This window comes from Taudactylus pleione, unplaced genomic scaffold (genome assembly GCF_031769625.1).
Source record: "Taudactylus pleione unplaced genomic scaffold, aTauple2 ptg000186l, whole genome shotgun sequence".
NCBI classification, from domain to species: domain Eukaryota; kingdom Metazoa; phylum Chordata; class Amphibia; order Anura; family Myobatrachidae; genus Taudactylus; species Taudactylus pleione.
The window spans coordinates 180,196-199,406 of NW_028284588.1; the positions used below are offsets into that span (position 1 = coordinate 180,196).

At 43.6% G+C, this 19,211-nt stretch overlaps 1 pseudogene; it reads left to right on the forward strand.

Annotated features, from left to right (window-relative positions):
• Window positions 1-15,093: 15,093 nt before the first annotated feature.
• On the forward strand, window positions 15,094-18,213 carry LOC148519619 (uncharacterized; annotated as a pseudogene).
• The last annotated feature ends 998 nt before the right edge of the window (window positions 18,214-19,211 follow it).

Below are 19,211 nucleotides of genomic sequence, written 5' to 3' on the forward strand. Positions count from 1 at the left end.
CTACTGTCTCAACTAAATTGTTTTGTAACGATCCCTTTTGGTTGGAGTAACATGCTGAACTGCTGTTATCTTCAAACCTGCTGGATTCCCCTCATGGCATTTAGAAACATGTTGAGACACACTGTGAAGTTGATACTTCTTAATTATATTTATATAACTCCCACAAACTTACCAAGAGTGTACAGGTGTATTCTTCCCAGAGATGTAACTAGACTTTTTGGTGCCCTGTGCCAGAGAGAGCATTGGCGCCCCCTCCATTTTTTGATTAGGGACATAAGATAGTGCACCTGAAAAAGGGCCATGGCTTCAAGGGCCAGGGAAGAGATAGGGGAGGCCAAGAGATGCTGGGGATAAAAGAAGAGGAAGCTACAAGTGAGAATGATAATAAACAGGAAAATTGAGAGGCCCCAACAGCGCCCCCTGCCCAGCGGTGCCCTGTGCCATGGCACTGGTCGCACTACCCTAGTTACGGCCCTGATTCTTCCAACGCTGCGGACATTGAATGGGACTCCATGATCGTTGTTACTGATGTGGTGAGAGCCATTGCACGCACATGTTTACCATACAGAAGTATACAGTATATGCAAATAATTGAACTGGATTCAGAATAGTAAAATATATGCCTTTTTGTTCATTAAAGAGACCATCCCGGCTATGAATATCCAGCTATTTATATTTAGTTGAGACAATAGGTCTATATCTTTTCATATGCTGCACCTGCCATTTGTATATTTTATGAGACAGACATTTTGTATTGTGTATGTATTATTGTATGTATTGATACACTTTAATATTATTAAATTGATTATTGGTATTCAGGTGGTGTCTGGAATTTTTATTTCTGCCATCTCCGGAGTTCCAAAGTGACAAATGTAATGGCCGGACGAAAGTCATTTTGGAGGCGAAGGCGGGGTAAGGACTGCGAGATCGCATCATTGCAGCCCCGCCCCCTCTTCACAATGTCTGAATAAACGGCGTTGTAAAGGAGGGGGCAGGGCCACGATGACGCGATTCAGCATGAATCGCATCACCGGACCCCCCCACTTTGGGGTTTCTCTATTTACTCTGGGGAGAGGGGGTCGGGAGGGACTATGGGTAACGGGAGGCCTGCCTGCCTTTCCGGGCACCCGATACTCGGGAGGCTCCCGGCCAAATCAGAAGGGTAGGTAGACAAGTCTGTCTTAGGGGTAAAAGTGATGTTGCCCATAGTAACCAATCAAATTCCAGGTATTATCTTCTAAAAGGTGCTAGATAAATGAGAAGTAGAATCTAATTGGTTGCTATGGGCAACATCACTTCTTAATAGAACTCCCATCTTAGTAAATTTACCCCTTAAAGTGCATTTCTTACTTACTTTATACACCTATACAGTTCAACACAGTAAACACACTGTAAAATATACACACATTTTGCATACTCTGCCTGGTGCTCAGCACTAAGCTTTATACACCAATTATTTTATACATTATTAAACATGTGATATATACAGGTGTTAAAATGGGCCGGAACGGGGCAGAACTGCATTCCGTCACTTCTATTTGTAGACAGAAACAGTTCCGCCTCCTCAGAAACCACCTTAGCCCAGCGCCGCAGGGAGGCTCCAGTTGCCAGGCGCCCGCTGAGATTTTGTTACCAGCGGATGCCCGGCTCCCTCCCAGCTGGAGGCTGGAGCTGACACGAGAGCTCCAGCTTCCGGCTCCCGCAGTGCACTATGAAAGAGACATCATGATGTTTCTCCCATAGTTCCGAGGAGCGGCCAGCCAGACGGACGCGGACATGGGAGCGAGGCTTAAGGTAAGTATTGTTTTTTTTGTGTAAGCAGCTTCCATATTGGGGCATAACCTCTGGGGGCACTACTACTGGGGGCATTTACTTGGGGGCACTGCTCCTGGGGACATTTACTCAGGGCCATTACTATTGGGGGCACTAACACTGGGGGCATTTACTCAGGGGCATTACTATTGGGGGCACTAACACTGTGAGCATTTACTTGGGTGCATTACTATGGGGGGCACTACTACTGGGGGCATTTACTAAGGGGCACTACTTCTGTTGGCTTTACTACTGGGGGCACTACTACTGGGGGCATTACTACAGGGGGCATTACTATTGGCACTACTACAGGGGGCCCTACTATAGGGGGCATTACTACAGGGGGAACCACTCCTGGGGGCACTGCATAAGGGGCACCACTACTGGGGGCACTGAATAAGGGGCACCACTACTGGGGGCACTGCATAAGGGGCATTATCACTACTACTACTGGGGGAACTGCATAAGGGGCACCACTACTGGGGGCACTGCTTAGGGGCACTACCACTAGTGGAGAAACTGCATAAGGGGCACTACAACTACTGTGGGCACTGAATAAGGGGCACTACCATTACTGTGGGCACTGCATAAGGAGCACCGCAACAATGGGCATTGCATAAGTGGCACTACTGTTGTGGGCAATGCATTATGTGTAAGGGACACTACTGCTGTGGGCATTGTATAAGGGGCACTGCTACTGTGGGCATTATGTGTATTATGGGCACTACTACTGTTGGCATTGTGTATAAGGGGCACAAATGTGGGCATTGTGTAAAAGGAGCACTGCTGTGTGTCATACATGAATAAGGGACACTACTATGTGGTCTAATGTGAATCAGGGGTGAATCAAGATTGTGCTACTGTGTGACAACATTTTATTTGGGAATACTATTGTGAGACAATACCCCTTTTTAAAAGACCATGCCCCTTTTTTGGTGCGCGTCTTCGGTGCTCTGTTCCTTTTCGTAAAAAAATGCCCAGAGTGGGTAAGTTCCATCTCTTCTCTACGACCACTTTAAGCACTGCATACTGCAGTGTAATATTCATAAAAGTATTGTGACGCTGTCGGTCATTCATTCCGCAGTGTGATATTCATAAAAGTATTGTGATGCTGTAGGTTCTACCCTACTGCATTCACATAAGCGGTGTGACTGCACAGTGTCATTTGTGAACATAGTTTAAAATAAACATTTTTAGCACAAATTGTGGTGTGTGATGTACCCCACTTTGTTCATGTTTGTTGATATGGAGAATGATCAGTTGGGAAGAGAGCAGGAACCACATACTAGTGCTGGAGCTGCTGCCACCAGCCATGACCATACTAGTCTGTCAACGTCATCTACAAAAGCCAATGCCCAAGGGCATATAAGGGTTTAATGAGGGCATCTAAAATCAAAGAAGTAATCTTTTACAATGGTAAAGAAAAGAACCTCAAAAGTAAAGTTAGCTGCAGAAAGACATAAAATTGGCAATATGCCTTTCACCACACAAAGTGGCAAGGAAAGGCTAAGACCTTGGCCTTTATTTATGACTGGTGTTCTGTTTCTTATGATGATGTAAGCCCTTCTCCATGTTGAAGTGTCGAAAAGATTAAAATTGTTAAGGCACAGGAACCAACTGTGTGCTCACAAATGTCACAAATCCCTAAGGAAAGTCTAAGTGTGTCCGCTGGTGCCATGTGTGAGCCTGACCTTTCCAATACTGTACTTGAAGAAGAGCCTCCTTCTAGCATTTGTGCACCCTCTGCAAATGTGGGGATGAGCAGCACAAGTCAACATGCTGACATAGAATTGAAGATGCTGCTGTGGAAGTGCACCAGGATGAGGAGGATATTTGTGTAGTTGACACTAATAAGGATTTTTATGATAATGAGGATGTTGTTAATGAGGATGTTGTTTATGAAAATCAGGCACCAGTGGAAACAGTTGTTGCCCATGATAATGAAAAGCCCATTGCCTGGGCATAAGACAAAAAAATCCACTTCTTATGTATGGAATTATTTCTACCCAAATCCGCATAACAATTGTCAAGCCATCTGTAGTGTTTGTAAAGCCAGAGTAAGTAGAGGTAGGTACCTTAACTGTCTAGGAACCTCCTCCCAGTGACATCATTTTCAGCGAGTTCATGGAACATTTTTGGGAAAATCAGAAACTGGTGCTAAAAAATAACAACAGACAGTTCAGCATCAGTTAGCTCTATTCCCTCAGCTAGATCTCAGCACCTGCAATCTCTACCACCAAAATCTTCATCATCAATATCCTCACTAATGATTGGAGGTAGTTCTGCATTCAGGATAAGGCTAGGTCCTTATCCAGGATTCCTCAGCATAATCCTTGAGCGCTAGGCCTGCTGCTGCTGCTGGAGATGGATCTTCATCCCAGAGAGGGACCAAGAAGACTAATACTAGTAGTAGTTTCAAAATACAATTGTCTTTTAAACAATCCTTTCATGATGGCTGTGCTAGTATTAGATGGTGAAATAATAGAAATTGAGGATGATAGTGTGGAGGAAGTGCAAAAGGAGGATAAGGGGGATATTTATGTTCTATTGATAACATACATACGGATAAAGCTTCACTAGATAATGGCTAGATCATATTTTAATATGATGTAATCGGGTAATAAAAGATGTGTGTGAAACATAACCGGCTAATCCACGTCCTTTTATGGTTTATGGTGATTTTTTATTGTAACATTTTGACAATTTGTAAGTGCGATGATATATTTTGACATGGAAATGATAATGCACTTTTACTCCGTCACATCCTTTCCCAGCTTCCCGCAAATCAGCGGCTGCCGGCATCTCTCATGGAAACCAGAGAAAAGAGGCATTGCTTTCGAGGCGCAAACCTGGTGCTGCTTGGCTGGGAGTTGCGAGTCTGGAATCGACATGTTGGAGAACATAGGTGAGGGAAGAGCGCGCCCTACGGCAGCAGCCTCACGTGTTGTGCCACCAGCACATCCTCCCTCATTATGTAATAGCTACGTCATGCAGCCAGGTGGCCAATCAGGAGCCAAACTGGGCAGAACGTAAACAATGTCCGCACATGGCTAGGGTGCCGAGTCCATGTAAGAGCACAGACCACCAGTAGTGAGTGAGAACAGCAGCCGGCAGCGGTCACTCCTAACTCACTACCCCCGGGTTACTGTGCCGGCTGTGTGCTGGTAGTTTTCTTGACATTTTCAGGTTAGCTATACCAAAGCATTTATTATGGTTTTTGTTGATTTTTCTTTCATCAAATTTTATACAGTTTTATTCCAAATTCTCTAATTTATTGCTTATTGAAATCCATTGCAAAAGAATCACTATCTTAATTAGTCTTTGAGATATTCTAATTCAAAGAGTGTTCCCGACAAAGGGACTAAGCAAATTATATATATATATATATATATATATATATATATATATATATATATATAAGATTATACTCATTTGTGAATTAATAACAAGCAGTCCTGTATCAGCTGCTAGCAGGTTGGACCAGCACATGCAATCTCCACTGACAACACCCTCATCATCAACCTACTCCTTAATAATTGGAGGCCGTTGGCCTATATTGGTGAAAAGTAGTTAACACAATATTGTGAGCTGTGAAGTGGTTAAAATTGACTGGAAATCCCTGAAAATAATTGTTATTAAGGTTAATAATACTGTAGGAACAAAAACCGGCCAACATTATGTGATTTAAGCTGGTTTTTATAATTTAAAAAAAAAAAAATACAGATCCAAAACCAAAACACACAAGGGCGGTTTTGCAAATCCTAATCCAGATCCAAAACACGAAGGAGGTACAGATCTGAAACCAAAACCATGTCTAGCAGAAACTCCCCAGAGAGTGAGACACTGAAAATAGATAGATAGATGTAGAAGCTCCCCAGAGAGTGAGAGTCTGTAGATAGACAGATAGATATACTGTATAGATAGACGTAGTAACCCCCAGAGAATGAGTGACTGTAGTTAGATAAATAGATGTAGAAACCCCCAGAGAGTGAGACACTGATAATATAAAGATGTAAAAAAAAAACAGAGAGTGAAACACTATAGATAGATAGATAGACAGATGTAGAAACCCAGCAGAGAGAGAGACTGTAGATAGATCACATACAAAACCAAAATGTACTCACTTCCTCTGTAGGATCCCTGCTATTGATCCTTTTGAATGGGATCTCTGGAATCCCCCTGAGTCAGGTCTTTCTCCCATGCTGTGTGCTCCTGCCTCTGAGCTGCATGTCATAATAATAATAATAATAATAATCCCTCAGTCAGCTCAGCTTTGAGCTTGTGGTCAGCATTGCAGGGCCGACTTCTGGCAGATGGGACAGCACAAATGGAGATGGGAGCATCTAGTGGCACCTGGCAGTACTGCACTCAGCAATGACATTGACAGCAGCTCTCTATACTGCACCCGGCCGGCTAATAAGAGCCATCCTCTGGTCAGAGCTGTAGATAGAGGGCTGTATTCAGAGGCGGCTGTACGGTCTACGACCGCACTGCTGCCTCGACGTTTGTCTAGTGCGCATGCGCGCGAGGGAGCCGGCTCCTTTGTGTGCATGCGTGAGACCCGCTATGACCGACAGTGCCAGTCGTAGCGGGTCTCTTTCCAAAGGGGGCGAGCTGTCGATGTTGATTGACAGCTCGCCCCGTTTGGAAGGTGGGCCGGGGGGGTGGCAGCCCAAACGGAGGCGTTCCCATGGGAACGCCTGCCGTTTGGGGGAGGCCTCACTGACCTCACTAGTGATGTCAGTGGAGAGCTTCCGGCTCTGACAGAGCCAGAAGCTCTCCGGGGCTTATGACAAGTGAGACCCTACCCTAGGGTCTCGTCGTAAGCCCCGATGGTCGCGATGGTCAATGACCATCACGACCATCACCCTAGCGGTCGTTAGAGCTGTGGGTGTTAACCCACAACCTAATGACTGAAACAGAGGCGGCCGGTCAGGATGCAAGCGGCCGCCCAGTTTCTGAGCGACCGCTTGCATCCTCCAACCACCTCTGAATGAGGCCCAGAGTGTCTTCTGGCTACTATTGGTCAGGAGGGGGATTCTGGGTACTCAGAAGAACCCCCTACATGCACTACTGTAGAGCATATTCCTAAAGAGTTTCTTTACACCTTGGAAATTCAGATGAAATTACCAGAGTGTAAAGAAATGCGTTAGAAAGACTGCTCTGATCCTATACAATATAACTGCCACCCACTGCAGGGACCCAGCAAGGAAGCCTGCCCATTCTGTCCCACTGCTACAACTGCTAATGCCACTGCTACAACTTTAAGTGGCTACAGGGATTAATATTGGCACTAAATTCTACTAATATCATCACATAGACTCTCCAGGACAGTGGGAGCTCTGGTCCTCTACACGTGACCACCCGGCAATCACCGCCCCCCATAGGGTAGAAATGGGAGTCTCACCCAGGTGAGTGAATGGAGATGCCGGTAATAGCCATGGACCCTGGGAACAGCCGCAGCAGGGAACGGATCAGAGACTCCCTCACATATGCTGCAAGGGTAAGCAGCCTTGAACTATTTGACTAAAAGTAGCACTTATTATCTCAGTGGAGCGAATGTGTGCACTTTGTTACAACATATTAAAGTCTATATCACCATCTGACTGAGAAATTACACTGCCTTTTCTTACAAAGTGGATTTTCATCAATTCCTTCTATTATCATACCTGCAACATTGTGGCACTACTAATATATATTTATAAAGAGCACTGTGTTTTAACCTAATATCTACAGGACACTGAATCTTCTTATCCATTATATTGGATCAAAGAAAGAGGGTTTTGCTCATATATATTTTACTATTGATTAATACATATACATTTGTTACAAGTTGTTAACTCGTATTATGTTGAATATGTTGACTATGCTGAGTCTAATGCACTACTGTCTTTTTTTTGAATAGATGTTCTAATAAATTGTATTACTTTTGGACTTGCATCTGTATCTTGTATTATGATTGGTTCTTATAAGAATTGTATTTTTCTCCTTTGTTTGTTGTGGAACTGCAGAGTTCTAATCTTGAACAGCTGCTGAACCGATCCTTACTAATCGATTTGATTACTGCACCTGTAGTCAGTGGCCCGCTCTGACTGGTCTTTGTGTACCATCAAGCTGTGGAGACATGCTGTAAGCAAGGAGCTGAGGGGAGCCATTTCCCCATTTCCATGCTCAGTGACAGGACACTGAGCGGAATGGGCAGAAGCAGCACAGGCAGACCTCAGGTCCTGATTCAGAGCCGGACGCTCTGACAGAGCGCTCGCTCTGAATCAGGGCTGGCCTTCTGTTTTTTTAGAGCGGCCTCCTGGCCGCTCACATAGCTGTGGGTGACCACCCACAGCTATAGCGAGCGGCCAGGAAGATGGAAAACCCTTGTGGTAGGGTCTCGTTGCCACAAGCCCAAGTGTGCTTTCGGCTCTAACAGAGCCGAAAGCACTCCCACTGACATCACTTGTGATGTCAGTGGGGCGGTCCCAGACTGTAGGCGTTCCCATGGGAACGCCTCCGTCTGGGCAGCCACGCCATCGGCCCGCCCACCAAAGGGGGCGTGCTGTCACTCAACATCGACAGCACGCCCCCTTTGGTACGAGACCCTGAGCGACGGAGTGCCCGTCGCTATCCGGGTCTCGCGCATGCGCACGCGAGCGGGTCTGAATCAGGCCCTCAGTACCAGCCGGGAGCGATGTGCAGAGTTAGCGGACCTCTGTGCTATTCAGGAGTGATGTACAGTACGAGCAGATCTCAGCGCTAGCCGGTACAGAAACTGGAGAGTTAAAAAGGTAGTCTTAAGGAGCCAGAGCATGACAAAATTGAGGTGATATGCAGCAATGAGGAATGCTAATTTTGGGGCCATAACACTTTTTTTAATAAGTAGGAATCTATTGTTACTCCAAGAATGATCAGCTCCACAAATCATTTATTTCTCATAAAATATTGTTTAACGTAGAGCTGTGCGCAGCCGCAGACACACATGTTTTTGTTTAAATCATTGTCATGTATTGGTTTTGGCAAAACCATCATCAAATGTTTTTGTTCGGTTTTGGATATCTTTAAAAATTGATCAAAACAGCTATAACTTGGACCTGTGTTTGTTATATGGTATTATTAACAGCTATAACATAAATTTCCAGTAACGTTTGTCCACCTTAGATTTTTTGAATATTGGATATATAGGTGCTCCAATTTAAATCTATTGTGTTTAGCTGCTAGTGGCTGAAAGGGAGGTGAACATTTCCCTTAGGAGCAGCCTTTCCATTATTCTTAGGAGGTGGCACACTTTTTCTGATTAATTTTGTCCACCTCACAGCACCTGAAATCACTAGGGAGGGAATGTCATCCAATCGAAAACACGTGAGATACGTTTTTTTAGATCTGAGTTGGTTTGATTCTGAACCCCAAAGTTTGGGTGTGTTTGGTTTTCAGCATTACTGAACCACTTGTATCTAGTTTATAGTAAAGAGAAAAAGAAGACATGGAGCAGAGCCGTAACTAGACTTTTTGTTGCCTGGGGATAAAAGAAGAGGAAGCTACAAGTGAGAATGATAAAAAACAGGAAAATTGACAGGCCCAAACAGTGCCCTCTGCCCTGCGGTGCCCTGTGCCATGGCACTGGTCGCACTACCCTAGTTACGGCCCTGACATGGAGTACCTCCTTTCCCATAGAATTGAAAAGGAGGGTGGGAAGAAGGGACAAAATAAAAGCAGATCAGCACATTTTGAATCTGTAGACTACATCAGTTCACAATAAAACAGAACCATATGGGTAATCTGTCAGGTGTCTTTTCTTCACATGTGGTAACAGTCAATACTTTGTGCTACTACTCAGACTTCAAGAAACTATACAGTTTCCCAACAGCATCTGTTTTTCATTACAGTAGCCTGGTCAGATTCACCACTGGAACAGACACGCAGAATAATAAGCTGAATATTACAATACCAGTGAAGGGATGACCTGTGTCAGAAGAGACAGTAAAAAAATGAGGCCTGTGCACTTCATGCTGCTCCATAGAGGATTTGGAGTTCATTATCATGGTGGGACATCATTATCCCTTATTAATCCTGTCTAGAGGACTCCAGAATTCCGCTCTAGCCCTATGAGTGATAGGAAACAGTTGCAGACACTTTTTTCTGCATGTTCTTTTCTCTTTCCCAAAAATAGATGATCAGTTACCAGCCATTAATATTAGGTTTATGACTGTGATATTATTAGACTCAAAATATATTAGAGCTGCTGGATACTTTTGAAGTACAATCTAAAGTTAATTTCTAACAAAAATATTAAAAAAAAAAAACATGATATTAACAGGAAAAAGTGGAGTTGCAAATATCAAGAGAGAAAAGTAAATAGATTATTACATTTCTTTATTTAAGCTTCAGGGTGGCATGAGAAAATGGGACTTTTTTGAGACGTGTTTTTCTTTACTCGCAAGTGTTTTGTAAACTATGTGGTTTGATTCTATAAACTTATTTTTCTTTTCTATTAGCATTCAGTCTTGTGAGCAGTGGCAGTCATGTTTGCTCTAGCAGTAGAACAATAACATCTAGTGGACAATTACAATTTACAGGTGCACTGCAGGGATGTACGTACTTACTTATACCTGATTTTGTCACTGACATTTAGGGGTATATTTACTAAAGCGTGGGTTTTTAGAAGTGGAGATGTTGCCATTGCAGCCAATCAAATTTTAGCTATTATCTTCTAGAAGGTGTTAGACAAATGTTAAGTAGAATCTGGTTGCTATGGGCAAAATCTCCACTTCTAAAAACTTGCACTTTAGTAATTATACCCCTTAGTATTAGTGTAATTCAAATACAGTTCAAATAAAAAATTACCATGCCATGCGAGTGCTTTAAAATAGTAATATTACTGACCTGCCCCTGAGCCCACAAAAGCCCCCTGTATCTCATAACAACCTACACCATGTCACCACAGTCAGGGCCGCTAAGATCCTGCCCGGATGAAGGGGTAGTGGCCTAATTGGGAGCAATGTGGCCACACCCCCTTCGGTAGAAAAAACATTTGGCGCTGCACGCTGGGGAGGGGGGCGCTGCTCTATCTAAAAAGTTTGGTGAATGGTCTGATATATCTGCATGCAACGCTTGCAACAAGGTGGCTCATGTGCGCTGACATGCATGGACATGTCTGGACCTGCCCACAGTCGGGGTTTGCCTGAGGCCGCCACCGCACTGCCATTGCATTAATTTCAACAGAGTGTCCCGAGCAGTGTGCTGCTCGGACACTGTGTTTTCCCGGCTAAACTTTACTGTGTTCTGCTGGGAGAACACAGTGTCAGAACAGCAGCCGGAGCCTGTGTTAAGTGTCTTCATGAATACTAAAAAAAATGGAAATTAAGGAAAGTTTCCTTAAAACTGTTATTTTAGTGCTGATGAATAGGCCACTGAGACTTTCTTCTTTGGAGGGTTTACACTTCTACTTACAGCTGCGGGACAATACAATGATATTTAGTTTCACTACAGCACCATTAGAGGGTTTTTCCTGTGTTTTTCTCAGCACATGCTCCTCTGACCCCTTTGCAGAGTTTCATGGGATATATTATCCAGTAGTGCAGTGTGCCACAGTCCTCTGCATGTCGCTGTCGGCTGGGTCAGTCACAGCCTTGGTGACTGCCTGGCAAGCAGCTGTACTGCAGCCTGATATAATGAACAGTGCCATAGGACCCGTCCTCCCGCGATATAGGGCATGACTATGAATCAGTGGGGCCCACCGGGGATTTCCCCGATTTCCCGGCAGCCCAGTCCGAGCCTGTATAGATATGTGGTGTTAGGGCTTTTGCTGCATGCTAATTTGTGGCTGCATTACAAAATGTAGCCCCAAGGGGCGTAACTACCATAGGTCCAAGAGGTGCAGCTGCTATGGGGCCCATCTTCCTTGTCAAAGTTACATGTGTTATATACATTTATCACCATTGGGTGGTACATAGGGGCCCTTACAAACTTTTGCTATGGGGCCTTCAAATACTTAATTATGCCCCTGTGTAGCCCTATTTTTTTCAAAAACCAATCAACAGAAAAAGGACCTTTGAGTGGTTAAAATACTGTATTATAAAAGCAGGGAATGACAAATGACACAATTGATGTTACATAGTTATAGCACAGATGGGCCATTATGAAAATCTCTGCACAGGGAAGCTATGGTGTTGCTATGCATGTTTAAAAAATGACCCCAAATATTATTAGGATATGGCTGTACAATGATGTAGTCCTACAATCCATTACAATCACCACACATACAATTGAAATCCAATCCTGAATTTTGATCCTGATATAAAATTCTGGATTTCACCCAGATGAATTAGCAGGATGAGGATTGTAATTTCCTACTTCCAGCTTAAACATGATTAAATCTGCATTACAGTACAGCTAATCAGCCTCATGCAAACATAGTAACAGCTGACAAATTGCTTACACTGACTCAGAGACAGGTCATATGCTGATAGCTACTCAGACCTGAGGAGGATCTGTAATGTGAACTATATATATATAACTGTGGCAGGGAAGTGGTGGAGACTTCGGCTTTGTCATGAATTTAGTACTTTTCCAGAATGAGTTTGTGTTTTGTATTATGATGATATCCGAGTACAGTACTTTGGACCTGTCATTTGCAGGGTAAACTATTCACTTTCTCTCTCTCTCCCCCCCCCCCCCTCCCTCCCCCTCTAAAATGCTGTATTCGGAGGTTTAGCCGATTACCGCATATGCACCAAGCTCCAGAATGCAATACATTCCAGAGCTTGGATGTGGTGGGCATCACCATCTTTAGATGGCGTTACCCAATGGAAACCGATGGGCTTCTATCTTAGCATTTCTACCTGAGAGGATCCATATCTAAATCTAGAATACCTTCTATCGCAAAGGACAGCTCTTACTGGGAGAGCTGTTCCTTTGTGATTTTCTTTAAGCATATGGTGTTAGTAAACGCTGTTATGTTTGTGATGAGTGGCAGGATGCATCACATTCAAAGGGAGGAATTTAATTAGCCGTGGTTCTTTACCATCAGTTAATTGATCCCCTGGGCTAATTCAATTAGCCCCGAAGTCAGAACTTATTGGTGGTGTGACCTAATCGTGGGAGGCATGACCATGCCCCCCATAGAAAAAAACAGTGCTGTGCGCTGAGGAGGGAAGGGGGTGATGTAAGCCCCTCAGCCAGGGGAAAATCCGGGGGGGCCACTCAGCGGCAGCAGTCTCCCTGGACCCACAGCAGCCCAGTACACAGCAGCGTGTGCTTGGCTGCTGACAGGAGGCTGACACTTATCGAGCATTTTTTTTCACCTGTCTGAGGCAGGTGAAACAAAATGCCTGATAACCAGCCCTGTTATTACAGCCGGTGCGGCAAAAACACGTAGAACCATGTGTTAACACAGATCCAATGTGTTTTCCCCACCCAAAAAAGAGATCTGCACAGCCCCCATGTTTTAGATCTGGATTCATTTTTGTGTTTTGGTTTTGCAAAACCATCCTCAAGTGCTTTGGTTTTTGGATTCAGATAAAATCAATTAAAATTCCCAAAAAAAACCCCCTAAAATGTCCGAATCCAAAACCCGAGTTCAGTTTTTAAATCCGAGTTCCGAACTGAAAACAGATCCAAATCGGGACTTGGTTCAAACCTTGTCACAAAAGTGAATCTGAACCTTGACTCGGATCCACTCTGAACCCTAAAATTCGGCTGTTTTCGGATTTCAGAAATCCCGACCCGCACATCTCTAGTTGGAAGTACTGTAAATAATGCATTTGTCTATAGAGTTGTGTTTGCAAGTAAAGTATATAGGTGTAATTGGCAGTAGGTGTTTGCTAGAGGATGGTCCAGCCACTGTTTTATCCCTGAAACATTGTATGTCCTTTGATACAACTTTGCTTTAGCATTAATAAAAATGAAAAGCTTTCCTTACAGTGACATTTAATTGTTATAATTTACAGTACATCTTTCCGCTCTTATTTCAATAATTACATATGATGTAGTAATGGATGATACCGAACCAAAGGTACAGCAATTGGGAGAAAACCTTTCTAAGGTATTACATTTAGTAAACCGTGCAGCTTGAAATGTTAATAAATATACATAAAAGTGAGTTGGAAACAACAGAAGTATTAAAGGCAGAGACTAAGGATTAGGATAATAAAAAAAATAATAAAAGGAAAAACGGAAGTAGGCTGAAGGAGAGAGATTTTTTTTTTTTAAGAAAGGGTCAATAATATGTATTTTGCTGGAAATAATGTCCAATTCTACTCCAACAAGGACTTGAGTTTTGTATTGTTGAACTTTAATGGAGCCTCACTTTACAATGCCCATTTACCAGTGCCATACCATTCCCCCCCGCATTGCCTACAGTACCTGGCAGCCCAAAGGTCAGCAACTATGAATAATAATCCTCACCTGTAAACATACACTAGAAGCTGACATATGCCAATAACCTTACTTCACTTTCTGATGTGCTTCTCCAGCTAAATATATTTTCCTCTCTATTCCCTGCAGACTTTCAACCACCAAGAATTCTCCTTCTCCCCAAGATTCAGTTATAATATGTCTTCATTCATTTTTGAACTGGTGCTAGCCACCATTGTACGAAGCCCCAGGAATTACATTTGCTGCAATTCAGACAATATTTAGCATGAATATCATGATTGTTTGATTTGCAGGATTCCACATACAATTCACACCTCCTACTTTCTTGTTGTTATTGACAGTCGTTGTTGGAACAGCAAGCAACACAACACGTTGAAAGAAAGTTAGGGAGGTTGCAAAAAAGTTAATATTTTAATGGTTTATTTTGCGTTAACAAATTATGTTTTGCTTAATATATTATAGCGACTAGGTACCTGCTATCTTAGTTCTGCACAATCTATCATCTCACAAAATTGTGCAGATTCAACAAACTTAAATACTGTAGGTAATTTATTCTAACACATACTAATACCCCTTTCAGACAGAGAAAAGAACCCAGTAATTTAACGGCTCTTGCCGGGTCGACCCGGGTTTTTTTTCTGTCTGAAAGGGTCAACACAGGACCTAATTCCCGGTACTTTGACCCAGGTATTTACCAGGGTTTTTCCCGGGTCTTACACGGGTTGGCGGCTTTCTGAAAGGCGCCGACCCGGGTTTTTCAACTCAGGGCATAGTAAACAGTGCTTATTGGCTGAGATGGCGGAGCACAGGCTGATTGGCTGAGCGGCTGGGTCTCCCTGATTGGCTGAGCGGGCGGGGCAGTGGCGCTGGCGTCTGATGTCAGAATTGTGCTGCAGAAAAGGAGAGAGAGAGAGAAGCATGGCGCACTGGAAGGATGAGGAGATCCGTGAGCTGCTGGCAGTCAGAGGGGAGGAGGAGATCCGCAAACAGATCAGTGGCACAGTGAAGGACGCTATAGTCTACACAAACATAGCTAAGGTCCTCACCTCAAGGGGCATTGTGCGGACCCGGCAGCAGGTAGTGAACAAACTGAAAGCTCTACGCAAATACAACAAAGTTCACGTCCATAACTGGCGGAAAAGTGGTGCTGCCAGAATGGAATGGGTTTACTACGATCAGTGTAATGAAGTCTTTGGCAATTCTGCACTGGTTAATCCCATTGCCATATCATCGTCTAGTTGTGCATCTTCACGAAGTGTTACCCCGGAAAACAGCCAATCCTGCCCAATGACACCACCAATACTCTTTGATGGCATCACAGAGATAAGTGATACAGATCCAATGGCTGCCATGGGGGTCCTAGACACCAATACACTTGAGGGTGTGGTTGAGGTGAGTGGAAGCAGTACGAGTGGGACGCCAACTCCTGCACAGACTGAGACTCCGACATTGCGCAGGAACAGTAAGTTACTATACACCCACTATTTTTGGGATGTTAACATTGTCCTGTATTGACTTGTCATTATAGTATGACTATGCTGATTTTACTATGCTGAAATCTAGACTCAATGTATCTGTTACAATGTGAAGCTAGTGTGCAGTAGGCCACAAGCACATATATGTTTACATTACGGCTTTGAATTCATTTGTAAATGTATTTTTTCTTTTCTTCTATTCCTAGTCTTTGAAGTACCAGAGCGGAAGAAAAAAACTTCCAAGATGGAGCTAGCAACGCGCACAATGACCAGAATCCTGGTAAATCAGCTGCGAGATTCTGATGCTGAATTCCAGGCACAGGAGGATGCCCAACTCCAGCGCTTCTTTGACAATGAAAGAGAGTTACAAAATTCATTTGTCAGTCAGCTCGTTGGTCTACACGAACGAATTTCACGTGAAAACAGAGAGGCACAGATGTCTTCCTTAACGGTCTAGTGTCTAGGTTACACACTCCACAACCTTATGTAATGTATCCTCCTCAGTACTCTGAGGGTCCTGTTAGAAATTACCAACAGCATAGCAGAGGGCTACCATTTCTGCAAAGTAACCCCTCCAATCCACCTCATGCTACTCCACATGGCACAGTGCATAGTTATCCAGATGGCACAGGGAATAGTAATCCACATGTCACTGTATAGAGCAGGCCAATACCAGTCCAGAGGGCACAGTGCCTAGCACTCCACATGTCACTGTGCATAATAGTCTTGACGGCACAAGAAATACTAATCAATATGGCACTGTGCATACTTATGCAGATGGCACGGGGATTAATACACAGGATGGCAGAGTGCATAGTTATTCAGATGGCACTCATCATAACACTCCACTTAGCACTATTGTCAGCACTGCCTACAGACAGTTGTAGACTTGTATGATGTTTTACATGTTTGCTGTCTACTTTATATTTCTTTTTTGTTGAAGCTTGTTGTTTTTGACAATATTGTTTATCCTGCCGTTAACAGGCCTGGCAAGAGCTTAGGGCAATGTGTGGGTGCCCTTTAAGTCAGCTACGTGTATATATGGGGGTGTACATAATTTAGAATGTACACACATTACCTCCATTTCTTTTGTATTTAAAAATTTGTATACTGCACTTAACAGGCCAGTCGTGAGCTTTCTCCCATGTGTGGCTGCTGTATTACAAAATGTATACTGTATATGTGTCGTTTCTAAGGCTGGCCCTGACATACAGTTCTAATAGTTGGGGTGCCTCCCCTATTATATTTTTCAGTTCCATGACAGCACAACCTATTTTTCTATGGTCTTTATATATAGATATATATATTTAAATTGTTGAATGTATTAAGGCCATGTTGTTAATGGCTAATGCATATTTGTTGAAAAATAAAAGAAGCACTTTAAAAAATTTAATACAGCAGGTGTTACATGTGACATAACATGTACATAACATGAGGCTTTCAAATAAAAAAAATTTGATTGCAAAACAAGTGTGTCGTCTTTACTATGTCATTGTATGTATGCAGTGAGCAGACACCACCCACTTTTCATGACCTCATCTCTGTGTGCCATAAAAGCAGTCCATTTATTATGACACACTGTATATTGCAGGGATAATCTGGGTTCTGTGTGAAAGGGGTCTACCCAGGAATTTCCCAGGAATTATGTGCTGTATGAAAGGGGGTTAGGAGCAAATTCCCGGGTCCTTCCCGGGTTGAACGATACGGGAAAAACACAGATTTTATAGATTTTTCTGTCTGAAAGTGGTATAAGTGTGCATTTAGGCAGACTGTTATAGCATGTATCATGCTGCACCTTTTGCCTCTATCGTCCAGCAGTGATGGCTGTCGGCTGTCAAGATACTGAGCGTTTGTGTAGCTCTTTTACCCAATCAGCCTAGCTGTTGTACCTGGAGTAGTCTTGTGTGTCAGCTGATAATACACGGTACCAGCAGCAGTTTGAAATTACGATATATATATATAGGCAATGACAACTGGAAACATGTACTGTATATGTGCAATAGTCACATAGACAAAGGTATGAGAGAAATAACAGGCAGGGAGTTCACCACATAGAACCCCTACTAGACAACCATACTCTAAAGGGACTGTCCAAGTCAACCCCATGTCCTCCCACATTTGGCAGTTCCACAGAGGCTTAGCAAGACTTATCTGGCATCACATTCATAGACCAGTCTATTCCTAGTTGGTTTTTCATGATGAACCAACTCCGTCTTGTGTCTGCACTTAGTAGAGGCTAGTACAGAAAATGACAGTCACGATATTTGTTCACACATTATGTGTATTGAACTAAATACGAATATTTCACCCCTATGCTGTATTATACAGATCTCTGCATCTGTGCCGACCCTATCCGTATTCTCGGTTTTATAGCCGTCATCATTGTACACTTGCACCACCCATGTCTCTAGTGAAAAGATTGGTGTGAGTACAGGCTTAATTACTCATACGCAACAACTCTGTGTTGCCCATAATTCTGTCTGTATGTCTTTTATAGGTTGGGTACGATATTCCAGCTGTGACCATCCTGATGGTCACAATACCAGCAGTAGAATCCCAATAGTCAAAATGCAGACAATTTATTGAGTATTCTAACCTTAACCGTTACCAACTTCTCACGATGCCTAACCCTTACCATCCCATTTGGTAGCCTAACCCTAACCATCCCATTTGGCAGCCTAATCCTAACTGTCTGTTAGGATCTGCGGTTAAGCAGATCACTTTAGTTGCTACTGAGACACTGCATTCATTCTTGTCTGTCTTTGTGCTGATCCCATGTGTTCAGTAATTGCTCTCTGTGGGCCTGATTCAGAGCCGCTCGTAAGCGGCCGCTCGTTCGTTCCGAGCGATGTTTGCCCAACTGCACATGCGTACGGATCGTAATACGCATGCGTGAACCAGTCAGTGCGGCCGAAAATCGTTTGTTCGCTAAATAGCGAATGCCTGCTATGGAGTGACAGGAGGAGGCGTATGTGGGTGGTAACAGGGGAAAGTGCTTGAAAACGGGGAGTGGAGATCAGAACGCAGGCGTGCTTAAAGGTCAAAACGGGCATTTTATGTGTGTGCATAATTAATACAGCAGCGTCATTGACCACGTCACTGGGTTATTTTATAGTCAGAACTGCTCGCATGATTGCGGTAGGAAAAAACAACCACAAGAATAGCGAGTAGTTCATACGCTGGCCGATGTACTCGATTAATCAAATAAATAGCGGACATGATGTAGGATGCGAGCGGCCAGGGGGCGTAGTTTGCCAAAAAAACGACCGCAAGTTTTGTTCGCTCGTTCAGACATAGAGGCGTGAACAGACTGCAAAGAGCGAACGGTTCATTTGAATAGCCACCCTTTTTTCAGAACGAACGACCACAAATAGCGTCCGGCTCTGAATCAGGCCCTGTCTCTGTACAATATCAGCTGCACACTAATTGATTATCTTGTCTGCGTGCACAGGCCAGGTGCAGGAGTCTGTCATTAGGAAGGCTTACAGGGCATGCTCGGATTTGGCTCTGTGTCTGTTAAATTGCAGCCTCTCCTTCACTCCATGACGGTGATAGTTTCTT